At 39.8% G+C, this 15,776-nt stretch overlaps 1 protein-coding gene across 5 annotated transcripts in view; it reads right to left on the bottom strand.

Annotated features, from left to right (window-relative positions):
• The window catches only part of tp73 (tumor protein p73), a 92,817-nt gene that overhangs the window by 72,857 nt on the left and 4,184 nt on the right, over positions 1–15,776 (bottom strand). The window contains exon 1 of one of the 5 annotated variants that reach the window (XM_031905927.1): positions 6,525–6,605. The exons of the other annotated variants lie outside the window; for them this stretch is intronic. The gene's annotated coding sequence lies outside the window, so the exon portion shown is untranslated. Of the gene's footprint in view, positions 1–6,524; positions 6,606–15,776 lie in introns of those variants that run through there. 5 annotated transcript variants of the gene reach the window in all.

Below are 15,776 nucleotides of genomic sequence, written 5' to 3' on the forward strand. Positions count from 1 at the left end.
TTTGCTCCATTGCTGGGACAATGCTGGATACTATGGGCCCACAAACAAGATAATCCCATGACATATATTCAAAGCCCATGGGACAAGTCTTATCTTTTATTTAAGTTATGCAACTTTTAAACTTAAGAAAACCGATACAATGTATGCAAATTTTTTGTCACAAATGTAAATATGTAAACTTTGAATTTGGATCAGAATTCGTGCAAGGATTATAGAGTTAGTATATCTCTACTATGTAATTTAAGGTTACTAGATTTTGAAGATAAAATAACAAAAAACTGTAATGTACCTTATATAGAGTCCAGACCTGCCCCAAGAATAGCCCCCCTTGACTGTCCCCTACCCCACCTGATTGGCGAGTATGCAGGAAAATTGTTGTGTATGCCCAAACCTCCTAGGACAGGGGTACTACTACTGTATATAAGTGTTTTGCCTCTTTAAAGAAGACCTGCCAAGGGGGTTACAGCAAAGTGTGTGACCCCACTAAATACAATATGTATGACATGTCTGCAAACAACCTAGGCTCATTGTGTGCCAACTTGTGCCCTTTCCACTGTAACTGAACATTGCTGGATGGCTGCTCTGTATGTTCGGGGTTGCATACACTAGCCATACACGTACCAATAAAATCATACAAAACCTAGTTTAGTACGATTTTTAGACCGCGTGTGGGCGCTGAATTATCGTCCCGATAATTTTCATACCATGGCGATCGGTCATTTAGTCGATCGGGCAGGTTAAAAAATTTCTGTTGGCTAACGAAAAAATCTGCATTTACTGTATATTGTGTTACTGATGATATCCTTGGGGGACCTACAATGGAAGTCACTTTCTTACGATTGTTGTCTGTCTATTTAAAGGGCTTTATCCTACAATTTCAGTCTGAATGTTAGTTTTGGATTGGTGCATTTAAATGTACGACTGATATCCGAACGTTTGCCAGAAGAAGACTAAAATCTGGACATGTATGGCCACCCTAAGACAGAAACAGGTATGTGTTGGTTTATGCAGACTAAAGATGTCTCCAGACACAATTTCTATGTATTTCAATTTCTAGCATTTTCTGTTATTTATTGAAAATATCAGCATGTTAGACCTTCTTTTTGCTAAACAAGTGCAAAGTAAAATAACTGCATTTTCCTACCAGTCAGTAATTTGTTGAATTCATTATAGTGCATTCACTCAAGTGCAGGATGTAAACAGGCAGTTACATAGTTACATATAGTTACATAGTTACATAGGGTTGAAAAAAGTCCATCAAGTTCAACCCATCCAAGTAAACCTAGCACACACAACCCACACCTACCAATCTATACACTCACATACATAAACTATACATACAACCACTAATACTAACTGTAGATATTAGTATCACAATAGCCTTGGATATTCTGATTGTTCAAGAACTCATCCAGGCCCCTCTTAAAGGCATTAACAGAATCTGCCATTACCACATCTCTAGGAAGGGCATTCCACAACCTCACTGCCCTCACCGTGAAAAACCACGTACGCTGCTTCAAATGGAAGCTCTGTTCCTCTAATCTAAAGGGGTGGCCTCTGGTGCGTTGATTGTTTTTATGGGAAAAAAGAACATCCCCCAACTGCCTATAATCCCCTCTAATGTACTTGTACAGAGTAATCATGTCCCCTCGCAAGCACCTCTTTTCCAGAGAAAACAACCCCAACCTCGACAGTCTAACCTCATAGTTTAAATCTTCCATCCCCTTTACCAGTTTAGTTGCAGTCTCTGCACTCTCTCCAGCTCATTAATATCCTTCTTAAGGACTGGAGCCCAAAACTGCACTGCATACTCAAGGTGAGGCCTTACCAGAGACCTATAAAGGGGCAAAATTATGTTTTCATCCCTTGAGTCAATGCCCTTTTTTATACAAGACAGCACTTTATTTGCTTTAGTAGCCACAGAATGACACTGCCTGGAATTAGACAACTTGTTATCAACAAAAACCCCTAGATCCTTCTCCATTAAGGATACCCCCAACACACTACCATTCAGTAGATAGTTCACGTTTATATTATTTCTACCAAAATGCATAACTTTGCACTTATCAACATTGAACCTCATTTTCCAGTTTGCTGCCCAGTTTTCCAATTTTGTAAAATCGCTCTGCAAAGCGGCAGCATCCTGCATGGAACTTATAGTTTTGCACAATTTTGTGTCATCAGCAAAAATAGAAACAGTACTCTCTATGCCCACCTCCAGGTCATTAATAAACAAGTTAAAAAGCAAAGGACCAAGGACTGACCCCTGCGGTACTCCACTAACCACACTGGTCCAATTAGAAAATGTTCCATTTACCACCACTCTTTGTAATCTATCCTTCAGCCAGTTCTCTATCCAATTACAAATATTATGTTCTAGGCCAATATTCCTTAATTTGATTATTAACCTTCTGTGAGGTACTGTATCAAACGCTTTAGCAAAGTCCAAGTAGATGACATCAACTGCCATTCCAGCATCGAGGTTCCTACTCACCTCCTCATAAAAGGCGACTAAATTAGTCTGGCAAGATCTGTTACGCATAAAACCATGCTGGCACAAACTAATAGTATTGTGAACTGCAATTTTGCTGCAATTGCACTGTGCCTACTGTGGTTGCATCTGATTCAACAAAATGCATGTACACGTCATTGCAAAATGAGTCTGCCTGGCATTATTTCCATTGTTCACTGACATCGTCTCCGGTGTATGGCATGCATATGATTGCTGTGCCCCATTCTTTAGGCAAAAGTGTTCTTCGCCTATTGCAGCAGGGCGCAGCGGGGACCCTGGAGCTACTGCCTGGCCAAGAAGTGATGGCAGCTCCAAAGTTCCCCTGTGTCAATAGAGGAGGAAGCACATCTTGATGCAAGTAAGTTTAATGAAAGTGGTTTTAAGCGCATCTCACTGTGGGGAAAAGAGCAAGTTGCCTTTTAAACAGACCAATGCTACCTAATTTTAGTCTATATCCCCCCCCCCCCGGGGGTGGGGCTGGGCTTCCATAGTTATGCCCCTGTCAATAACTACAGGAGTCCACTTCATTTAATAACAAAACGGATTTCTAAAGCAAACAAAATAAACAGTCTACCCCAATGCTTTCATGTTTTTATGATCTGTGCTTACAGCAAAATCAACAGTTTCTTGTGTTCACCAGTTTTGTGGAACTAAAATATCTCTGAAAAACCTTTTCATTCTTTTTTTTTTTTTTTTTTTTTTAGGTCATTTAAGGACTGATGACAAAATAGACTGTTATCACTGCGTACAAGTTGTTTAAGTTAAAAGATCCCTGGTGGGCGGTTACAGCATTAATAAAGATAACAGATTAATTCATCCCTAAAGGAAATGAAAGACAAGGGAATATGTAGAGCATCTGTGTATGCAGGCTTTCCCAGGTAACCATATGTCCCATGTAAGTCATACATATGCTCCTGCAAGGAGGCTGGAACATACACAAAGAATAACAATATTCAGCTTGCCATTGGGAAATAGCTTTATACACAGAGGTTAAACACTATTATGCCATGCCCCTACATAATGCTACTAGTAATTACCATTTGTCATTAGCATACTTTCCCTGTTTTTCATGGGGTCAATAACCCCCTACCATTTTTTGTTTTATTTTTGTTAGCATCTTAAAGCCCCAGTAAAGCAGTGCTCATGGCATCCTGATGCATCTTTTCTTCTACAATACCAATGTATGGGCATTACAGATACGATATAGTGTAGGCTCAGAATACACTGCTAAGCAGGAGGTGGGGATGATATTTTTAGGGCAAGGTAGGAAAAATCTTTATGTTCAGCATTACTATGCCAAACCTATTGCCCTAGGCCAAGGATCCCCATCTTTTCTTACTCGTGAGCCACAGTCAAGGGCTACGATTGGCTATTAGGTAGGCTCTATGCACAATATCAGCTTACAGGAGGCTTTATTTGGTAGTAACTCTTGTTTTTATTCAACCAAAACTTGCCCCCACGTCAGGAATTCAAAAATAATTATCTGGTTTGGGGGCACTGAGAGCAACATCCAAGGGGTTGGTGAGCAACATGTTGCCCCTGAGCCACTGGTTGGGGATCACTGCCCTAGGCGCTGGGCCACAAGTGTCAATATTACAAACACAGTGCTGTATTCAGGCCCAACACACTATAGATGCACAGGAAAATGGGTTGTTGCCAGCTTCTGGAAATGTGGGTCCTTGTACAACATTGATATGATTATTGTATCCAAGTAAATACCTTTAACCCAGCCCACGGGAAACTGTGCTAGATTCTGTTTGTGAATAATGTTATCTCAAGGAAGCCTTCTTTATAAATTAAAGGAATACTGTCATGGGAAAACATATTTTTTTTCAAAACACATCAGTTAATAGAGCTTCTCCAGCAGAATCCTGCATTGAAATCTCTTTTTCAAAAACACAAAAATATTTTTTTATATTTAATTTTGAAATTTCACATGGTACTAGATATTCTTCATGTGACTTGTGATCTATTAGGGCTCTGGCACACGGGGAGATTAGTCGCCGGCAGCGCGATTTCGTGCAAATCGCCGAAAAAGACTCGCAAGTCTTTTTCGGCGATTTCCCGAAATCGCCCCGCCGCGTCTGCCATCCCACCGGCGACTTACATGTTCGCCGGTGGGATGGCAGGGGAAGGCAACTCGGGGAGATTAGCCGCCCGCGAACAGGGAGTTTTGCCGCGGGCGACTAATCTCCCCGTGTGCCAGAGCCCTTAAACTTCAGTCACACTTTACTGCTGCAAGTTGGAGTTATGTCACCCTCCCAGTAGCCGATCAGCAAAACAATGGGAAGGGAGCAAGATAGCAGATCCCAGTAGATATCAGAATAGCACCCAATAGTAACAAATACACGTCTGGCTTGGGAAAGCAGTTCTAATGTGTAGCTCTGGCTCTTTCTGAAAGTTCAGACTCAGGCACAGTGCACTGAGATGGCGCCTACACACCAATATTACAGCTAAAAAAAATACATTTGTTGGTTCAAGAATAAAATTTTATATGGTAGAGTGAATTATTTCCTATGTAAACAGAGTAATTTAGAAATAAAAAGTACACCATAAAAATCTCTTAAAGGTAAACCTAGAATTCTGTCCAGGTGACACCAACATTTATATTGATCATAGGTCTCCTATGTGACATCTAATATCCCTATCATTGTTACATAAGCCCTTATGCCACTCTTATGCCACTCATGTATAGTTACAAAACAATGATGTGCCAGCATGCATCGGTTAATACAGTTTTCTTAATGTAGGTGCTGTTAAGAAGAAATCCAAAATATTAACCCATCTACTTTTCTTTTCATTGGTGGCCACTGCTCAAACTCAGTCCACCAGTGAGTGCAATGATCCTTTTAAACAGTGTGCTTGTACTCCTGCACCGAAAAACAATAGTTGAGCACGCAGAAAATTTTATATGAGTAAAACTAATTCAGTATTTTCTCAGACCTACCCCTACCAGATAGTGCATAAAGAAGTGAACACTAAAATTTTTGTGCACGTGGCCTACAAATATCCTAATGGGGAACTCTAACAACTACTGTCATGCACAGCACTGCTGGACTGAAGCGCCATTATGTTATGTGAGGCAGCACTCTCACTACTTCTCTTTACCCTCTCCCAACAAATGTTCCCATAACATGCCTCTCCACCAGAAAATCACACAACACATACACTAAAATGTACCACTGTTTCAAAGCACAACAATGACATTAAGAAGTCAACCTGAATTGTATTATATAATAAAAAGCAATTCAAACAATACAAATAACCAGGGAAAGTTGTCCTTACAAATGACGGTTAACAATACCATCACGGTTACTTCTGTCACATGACTGGCCGAAATTTGTGCAGTTATATTATCCACTAAGTAATATACTTATAGTTTGTCAAGTGTAAACTAAGTAATTGGCTAAAAAATATGAAAAAGGTCGACCTAAAGCTCACAGGGCTGAAAGGTCCAAACAGAAGAAGTTTGGTTTCATTTTTAGTCGTATTTCTTTATATACACGACAACACATTTTTATGAAGATATCTGGCTCCTCCTTCAGCATAAAAAGGGTAACAGTATTTTCTTGTTTGTCTAGCGAGGTCCTGCGTCTTACCCTACTCCCCAAACCAAGAGAATTAGGTACAAATATACTTTCTTGCCATTTGGAACCGTGAAAGTAATTTATTTGGCAAAATACAGAAAGCACATGACCAACAAGGGCCAGTTAGATTGTGAGACCTCCTGCTTTGTTTCATCACACTGCAGCAAAAATTATGCCTCAAATGATACGTTAATGGATGTGGGGATATATTCCTCATACTTAGCATTCAGTAAAAGGCTTCAGAGCAGAATTATGTAGCATTTAGGCATGCAGGACCCAACCAGTGGGTCTCTTGTGCATACAAGTGTTGTGCAAATATCCTTCCTCGTGTTAAAATCATTGTGCAAAGTGAAAGCAGCACGTTCTGCTTTACAGACAGCCATGGGTGAGCCTGCTAACGTTATGGAAGTGCTTTTATAACTTACCTATGATGCCAAATCTACTTAAGATCCAGAACACGTCCAAAGGATGAAGCGCACTTTTGGCACAGCTACCAGGCTCTAGAGGATATGAAATAATGAGTGCCAGAGTCACAGATCACGTGGGTCATTCATTCTGAGAAGAAGTCAGATCTGTTAAGGACGTGTTGGGGTGTTCTTTTCCACTTTTGACTGCTATAAATACTGTAAACAGAATGGGCTACTGTAGGCAGGATAAGCTACTGTAAGTCGGCACACTGAAATGGAAATGAAAAGTAGCTTGATAATAAAGTGAATATTCAGCAGAGTGAAGGCACGGTGTAAAATACCACAAAACATGAAACTAATAATCCACTGCTTAACCCCCCAGAGGGAGCTGCATTCCAGTGCACAGTAAAGTGGCCCTGGGCATTTGCAACAGATTAATGACTTTTACCTGCACAGCATCCAAGCAGAAATGATCTTTTCCTTCTGGGACTTCAGTTGCTTACATTTTTTATTTTGTTTTTAAATTAATTAAACTAAATTGTGTATAAACACACACAAACTTATTGTGGGTAGAAATGGGAGACTTATGAATAGAAAAGTCACTAGAAATGCCAGGCATTGCCCCATGTGGATGCAGACACATACAGTATGAGAGTGCCAATTAAGACTCATTATCTATGCATGCAGCATTCCCACAGTAACAACATGGGCAACAATGAATTGCCATATTCCTGGTATAGGTCCCCTACTAGATGTTGAATAGAATGTACTGCAAGGAAGCAATGCAGCAAGGCAATTGGTTTGTTACGGTTTTGTTTTGCCAGTTAAACATAGAATTCCAGCCCCATACTACTGAATGCAAGAGCTTTATTTCTTCTTTCTGTATTTATTTCTTATTTCTTCTGTGGGATAACCTACTGATATGCCATCAGCCACAGAATTGCTGCTAAACTCGGCTTCACTCTGGAACTAAATGCATTGTGCAGTGCCACCCATATCTAACGTCTCATACCAAGCCCAAATCTCAGCAACACAATAATATTATAGATATTGGGGAGTATGAACTAAAGTTTGTACCCACTTTATATCCATGAATAAAAGAAATAGAGAATTAGGATTTACTTTAATATACAGCACTCAGCCTTGTTCCTCTTTAGAGCACATTAATGGCTACCATAGAGAGCATGAGTCCAGTTCAAGTGAATGAGAATCGGCAGCAGACAGAGACAGGGTGCTGTATTTCTACCTGAAAGGACTTGGGTAATCAAAAGGCCCTGAGAAGCACTGGGCTTTAATTCAAGCAAACAGCAAGATCAGGAACAGCAGGAATTGAAGAAAAGTTACTCTTTACTCCTTCATTCACCAAAGCACCATACACTGAGCAAAGTGCAATTGCAAGCTAAATTTTCAAATGGCCCAATTGGTATTCACAGTATATTGGTTGGGATGGTCAGCCCACCATACACATATTAAAAATCATATGAATTATTATTATGTGTATGGACCATCTTAACGGGGAACTCCAACTTCTGAACCAAAATGTGTTAAAAAGCCCCACACACTGTAATCTGTTTCTTCAAAAAGTATGAATAAATATCATTTTTATATGCTGACATCCAGCTGTAAAAAGTTCTCTTTCTATCATCTGAAATCCTGGCTGGGGTGGAGGGTATAAAACATTGATGTTACAAATTGTAACAACATCTCCACAGCTTACAGATAGAATGCAGGAACTACATAACCCACAATGCATTGCACTGTGAGGTTACTTTCCTTATTGGCATCATGTGTGCAGGGAATTGTGGGATTTAGAGGATGCATGCTAAAGGGAGGCCAAGGACAGTCGACTACTGTGACATTTTTTTTTTCGAGTCTCAAAGTAGCCAGCCAGATCTGCAGGAGAACAGGAGGCCAGGCTGTTCCAAACCATATCATTACATGAAAATATCATAAAATGTCTGCATATTTTTTAATTGATGTATATTGCAGAGTTACTTGAAATTAGGTTTTTTTTTTTTTCAAAAAGCTAAAGATGTGTTTGGGTAAAGTTCTCCTTTAAGGCATGAGTGTCTAAATTTCCTAAGAAATATTGTATAGACAGAACATTAGTGTAAAATTATGTACACAACATTTCATCCTGCAATGTACAAGCAACATGTGATAGTCTCACAACCTGCCCCTTATACCGACTGAGCATGGTACGGACATAAATACATTCACAAAGAAAATGAATTTCTAGAAGAGTATTGGTAACCATGCATTACATTTAAAACAAACTCATTACTGTTCATAATGACATTTTCTGTACACGTGTGAGATGTATGTCGCTGTACAATGCCTGTAATTTAGGACAGACACGTAGATTTTCACATTGGAGTCATTAGAAGCCACTTCCTGAATGTTTGAAAACTGCAGCCATCTTGCCCATGGCTCTTGCTCCCACCAAAGGCACGAGGCTGCAGATGAAGTTTCTAATGTGCAGTTTACTGGAATCAGTGAAAATAGTGAACACACAGTTTCACCGTGTACCCTTAGCTTCTCTAACTTTGCACACACGGGTACTGCATGACACACTTAAAAATAACATGCAGATAGCACAATCACCAGACGCCCACGATAGTGTTAACTGTTAGTGACAAGAGCTGTAGCAGATAAACGTGCCTCTCTCTTACCCAAACTCCATGATGATTTTTGGAAGTAAGGTGTATTTTTCGGTAACAGTTTCCCTCTATTGCAACTATCTAGCGAGATTTCAGTGTGGTTATAATGCATGACAACATCAGATGTCACGTGGCTCCATTCATTCTTAACAGTATTGTGGTTTTAAGGTCGTTTTAAGAGATCTTTATTTCCAGACAGTGATCTGCATTTCACCGATTCCAAAGCTGAATTTACTTGCCCTTTATTTTGTTTAGCAAAAATATGGATAATATTTATCTCTACAAAGCCTTTGAATTTCCATATTTAAGTTTGTTTACTATGTAGAATGTATTGTATTACTTATAGATAGATGTATAGACACTATCAATTTTTGCCTTCACTTGTAGAATGGTCTCTTCGAGTAGGGGGAGGGAGACCGGCGGATTGCAGGAGTGCCCTGGGGGGTTTGGGTCTGGGGCCCACCAGGTTTATTCTCGTTGCCCCAATCATGTCATGATCTGTTAAGGTGGCCATACAATATAAGTCCTTAAGACCAACACAGTTTTTATGCCTGTGTATGGGGACCTCCAACAGGCCTCCCTGACAGATATCTGGCCAAAAACTGGCCAGATATTGATCAGACAGGCTTGATTTTTCATCAGGCCGTGGACAGAATCAGCTCCTTTATGTGGTCCTCACTCTGACTTTTCCTATTGCCTTCATTGCAATCCGATTGTTAGGCCATGGGGCCAAATGATCGCATTAGCACAATATTGCCCACCCGTGGTGGGTATATTGGGGGAAAGAGTTGCTCATTTGGCGACCTTGCCAAATGAGTAAATCATACCATGTTTGGCCACCTTTACAGTGTGTTTGAAAATTGTATTGTAGGCAGTGGGTGGTGTACTGACAGATGAGGACTGTGGCCATGAGCATGTATGGCCACTTGTACGGTATCTGTCTGTTTGGTCTGAGCCTGATCAGTAAGATACCACTGATGATTGGCCAATGTATGGTCACATTAAGACAAACACCTTATTGTCTCTAAACTGGGAGCTTTTATCCAACTGAATCTTAGTACTGGCCACTGCTACAGCCTCAGACTTATGTACAATTAAAAAAGCACTTATACTAGTGACAGCAACCAAGCCTAAATACAAAAGATCTTTTCTAGGGGGTCTGTTTTACAAACCCCTTACCCTCTGCAGAGCTGTGAACCCCCCCACACACATTTTTTTGGGAGTTAACTGATATTTTGTGGTTCTTCCCCCATCTCCCGTCCCCAATAGTTTTCTCCCGATTTTTGGCAAATCCCCCAAAGTCTTGCAGTAAATTCCGGCGTGCATGCACAGTAAGCATTCAGTCATGCCACCTGAGCAAGTTGCGCATGCATGGGTAGAAATTTTTGGCGTGGCTTTTGCACATGTGAAAAATTTTCGCCGGCGCTCTCTGCAGTGAATACAGTCAGGCCTCTTTAACAACAACCCTTAACCAACCCTTACTTCAACATTTTGCAAGACTTACATGCTCTTATATTACAGAAAGCGTTCAACTGCTTAATCACAAATGTCAACATTGTTAATCATTAATGAATTAATATTTCTGTATTATCAGTGAGTTGCACTAGAAAAGCTAGAAAAAACCTGAGCATTAATCCTTTTAGTAATTCAGGCTGAAATATTCTGCAAAGGACTGAGATGAATTTAATTATGAAAGAAAAGCTGAGCCTTGATAAATAAAACTACTAAACAACCAACAAACAACTAAATAACACCTAATAAAACAATATTTGAGCATCTGTAATGATGAAATGGAATGGAATGGGAGGTTTATCTATAATACATTGTGTGCCTTTAAATGGCTCCTGGATCCTTAGTGGCTTTTAATACCTTTAGGATTTATTTTGTGTTTTAATATTCCCCACTTATATATATTTACATAAAGCCATTTCTGAACAACAAGTAAACTGCCTGAATAGCACCTATGACATAGTCATAGTCATATGCTAGGATCTTAACTAGGGGCAGATTTATCAAAATGTGAGTTTAGAGCGTAATACATAAAAACTCACCCATGTTCTATTCATTCCTATGGGATTTTTAGAAGCATATTTATCAATCGGTGAAAGTTGGAACCATTTGATAAATATGCTTCACAGAGTGCACAGTATGGCAGCCCTGTGCTTAAATTTTAATTTATTCATATTTATCAAATGGTGAGTTCTAACTTTTACCATAAACTCACACTCACAATCTGCCCCTAAGGCTCAATGTAGCCTTAGCATAGCCATAGTATTAAGATGGGAATGTTCCTTTGTTTTAAAATGTGGTCTCCACCTAGGGTGCTTAAATCTAGGGGTAGGGGGTCCCCACCTGAAGGTGAAAGTTGGGATACATTTTATGGGATATACTCTGAAAACTACACTAGGATGACAGTACTTTCTTATGCAGGTATAAGATCTGTTGCCTGAAACACTTGGCCACTGATCTTGGCTTTCCAGATAAGGGATCTTTTTCCAATCTGGATCACTATGTCTTGGAGCTACTAAAAATATTTATATATTTAAATACTCAAACAAAACATTAGGATTGTACTCCTGCATGAAGAGAGGGAGATTCCTGAGAGGGGGATACTGAAGAGTAACTTTATTACAGAAATGGGATGACATTTTAACTTTTGCTATAGTTCCCCTTGGAAAATGAATTGTCTTCCTGTAATTCAGAGATCTTTGAATAATGGGCTTCCAAGGAAGGAAGGAAGGAAGGAAGGAAGCAAGGACGGAAGGAAGGAAGGAAGGAAGGAAGGAAGGAAGGAAGGAAGGAAGGAAGGAAGGAAGGAAGGGAGAGAGGGAGGGGGTGAAGGGAGGGAGGGATGGAGGAAGGAAGGAGAAGGAAGGGAGGGGGTGAAGGGAGGGAGGGGGGGATGAAGCATAATAATGGGCTTGGAAGGAAGGAAGGAAGGGAGAGAGGGAGGGGGTGAAGGGAGGAAGGGATGGAGGAAGGAAGGAAGGGAGGGGGTGAAGGGAGGGAGGGGGGATGAAGGATGGAAGGAAGGAAGGGAGGGAGGGAGGAAGGGAGGAAGGAAGGAACATACATTGTAGCAGTGAATTCAGAAACAACCTGGCAATAACAAAAGCAATTTTAACAAAACCTTCAAAAACATGGTAACATAAAAAAAGAAGGAAGGAAAGAAGGAAGGAGGAAACATACGTTGTAACACTGAATTCAGAAACAAACAAATAAAAATCTACATTTTAACAAAACCGTCAGAAATATGCTAGCATTAAACAATGCCTGCTTATTTGCATTGCTCCCATATAATGTCTTCCATTTCTCAGAAAAAGGTTACCCCATACAGGCAAGACAAACGATGCCTGAAAATGTCTGAAAGCAGAGTTTTACCAGAAAGTGTAAGTTGCCCTACCTGAGCTGCAGATGGTATAAATGCAAGGAATTTGTAGCTGAAAGGAGTGGCCTGTTCTTACGAAACAACTCACACAGCACAAGCAGCCGTGTAGCGTCCCTGTCACCAAGGTGATGATATCAAAGCTAATGGGGGTTAAGTGAAAGTGTGGCTTGGCTTTGTCCCATTTTCCTGGTACACTGAGCACATAAATTCTGGGAGTGCTATGCTTGGTTTGTAAGAAGGCTTTATGGGGAATATGTACGTGTTTTGTGACCATTAAAGTTTAACTATAGTATTTCTCTATTAACTCTATTAATGGGGATATTAGCTTATGGGGATTCTCCATCCCATAACAGTATAAAAAGATAAAGTAATTCTCAGCAACTTTTCAATTAAAATTAATAAAAGATTTTTTATAGCGTTATTTGTAAATATAATTTAAATTTAAAGGAGCATTTATCTATACCTTTCTGTTCTCTGGTTCTGACTCTTTAAGTAATGTAGCAGAAGTTAAATCTGCACTAAAGGCGACTATACACGTTACATTTGTGTAGGTTGCCAAACAAGCGGATCTTCCTCTGGATATGCCCACCTAAGGTGGGCGATATCGGCCTAATTCGATTATTTGGCCCTAAGGCCAAATGATTGAATTACAATGGGTATAGGAGCTGTCAAAGCAAGGGCCGTATATCAAGCCTGCCAACATCTATCTGGTTTCCATACTTGCCAGATAAGCTGCTAAATCCGCCTCAAGGACTCAAATCAGCTGTTTTCAAGTTCTCACTCGAGGAACTGGACTTTCACTTAAAGAACACAAATAGCAGAGATGCCACCCTGTATCCCTTCAAGGCTGGGTGTATCTTGACCATGCCCCCAGCCAGCAGGGTTCAGTAGTATCTAGTGGGAAAGCTTTGGTCCCCTCTTCAAAAATTATTTTCTGGCCCCCTAGGAGTAAATTGTGGGTCACCTGCGTCACAGAAAAAATCACAGGTCACCCATGACACACAAAAAAAAAACCTGGATGACAATCAGTTTCACATGTATTGCGTGTAACCCATGGGCTCCCCTACACGGGAAGCAGACAAGGGTCCCCCCATTTGCCACAGGGTCTACTTCCTCTGTAGTTCTGGTGGTTTCATTATTGCTTCTCATATTTTAATATTTTCACCTACCCAAAGACCCCACAGGCTGTGTGGCTTTTATTAACTGCATGGCAACAACCCACTATGTTAAAAAGAACCCAGGAATCCCTACTAACCTTTGGGAATTTGCCTATACAAAGTTGTGAAAGAGGAAGGTTAAGTACATAACCTAAGTTGTTACAAGGGAATGCACAGGAAGTCACTTACTTTTAAAATATGATAAAAAGGAATAGAGTTATTGCTTAGGATAAAAAGGCTGTTCTTCTGAGTGAAGCAGTTAACACCAAGCCGCATGAAAGAATCTCTTTAAATACCTTGCATGCATTCACTTGCATGCCAGCTATTTAAATTGTTTTTAAATTGTCATTACTTTACTTTGTTTGTAAGCATTTTGCCTTCTACTAAATAGAATGTAATGGTCCTATCTATATAGTATCAAAGTAATGTCTTTTAATATAAATAAAAACAGGGTAATGCCATATGGGGCTGATGCTCAGCCTAGACAGGCCTAGAATCCACCTCTATGCTGGTATCAGCCACTCCCTGTGCTTGTACATTGTGTTGGCTTAGGTGCAGGCACAGAGCAGATGTTGATGCTGAAATGCATACTTGTGCCTTTCTGTGCCAAAATCTGCTCTGCTTGCCTGCACCTGAGACTACACTATGGCTTCAGGTACAAACACAGGGAGAGACTAATGCTAGCATAGGGGCTGATTCTCAGCCTGCATTTATCAGCCCCGTCTAGCATTTGCCTTAAGCACTAGCAGACTAGTATTTTTCACCTTTATTATCTTTACCTTGTGTTCAACAAAGTGGTGCATCACCTCTCTATGTTACCCATATGACCGAATGGGCTTTGTTGGATTGAACCAAGTCACAAGAACTATGCCATTAGTTTAGCTAGAATAACATATATCAGACTAACCTAATTTTAAGGGTTCTCTGTAAATATGGGGTACATTAAATAGCTTTCTGTGTCTTATAAACATAGAACTCATGTCTTTGCATTATAATCACTGAGTATATTGTTATATTCTTTGATACTCAATTAACCCTTGTTTACTAATGTCTAATTTTTAATTTGCAGTTTTGGGAAAAGCCAATGGAAATGTTAACAAGTAAAGGCTTTCTCATTTTATAGTGAAATAATTAGTCAGGTTACTGACTGTGGGTAGAAATTAAAGACTGTGATACATGTTTGGGCTTGCATTTCCCAAAAAAAAACTGGAAAAGAAGAGACTGCTAATTATCAGAATGTTGTGATGACATTGTTAGACTACAGGGAGGTAAATACATGGAAATAGAAAGGAAAATGAGAGTCTAATAGCACTTTCTGCAGATCTAAAGTCATTAATGCATATGTGCATTTTTGTCCTTATACAGTATAATGGAGTCAAAACATACAGGCTTGTCCCTCTGGGGAAAAAACACAATAAAAATATTAATATGGCCAGAGTACAGAGAATGTAAATGTCTTCAGTCCATAAATGAATGCAAAGTATAATGTAATATATCCTAAATGTATGCAAATGTTTGTACTTATTGACAAAATGGTAGTATGAAATGAAGGAATTAGGATGAAATATTGTATGATGACCTTCTATACGATGAGTTATTATTGAAACCAACGATGGCAATATCAAGCTGAAGCAAATTTTGGATATACCCATTCAATAAGCAAATGATACCAACTGATAAGAAACCAATGGTCTCTATCAGAACCTTCAAAACTAGAAACGTTTAGGGCCAAAACACATGGGGCGATTAATTGCCACAACTTTCTGACCACAGGGTAATATATAAGCGGCGCCGACAAATTGCTGCGTGTGTTTTCGTCCTTGTCATGGCTACTAAAGTAGACAATGCTGATAACTTTCTCTACATGTGTTTTAGCAGAGGCAATTCTCAGTATTGTCTATGGCAGGGTATTTTCTGGTATTTAGTAGCAATGACAAGTAGCTGCTACTAAGTAGCTCTGTGTGTCTTCACCCTTAAGGGCTAAACTCCACAAGAGTTTTTCACGGATGGCGTTGGATCGACAAAATGCATACGACAAATCGCATGTAGTTGTGCATCAAAATAT

This window comes from Xenopus tropicalis, chromosome 7 (assembly GCF_000004195.4).
Source record: "Xenopus tropicalis strain Nigerian chromosome 7, UCB_Xtro_10.0, whole genome shotgun sequence".
NCBI lineage: Eukaryota > Metazoa > Chordata > Amphibia > Anura > Pipidae > Xenopus > Xenopus tropicalis.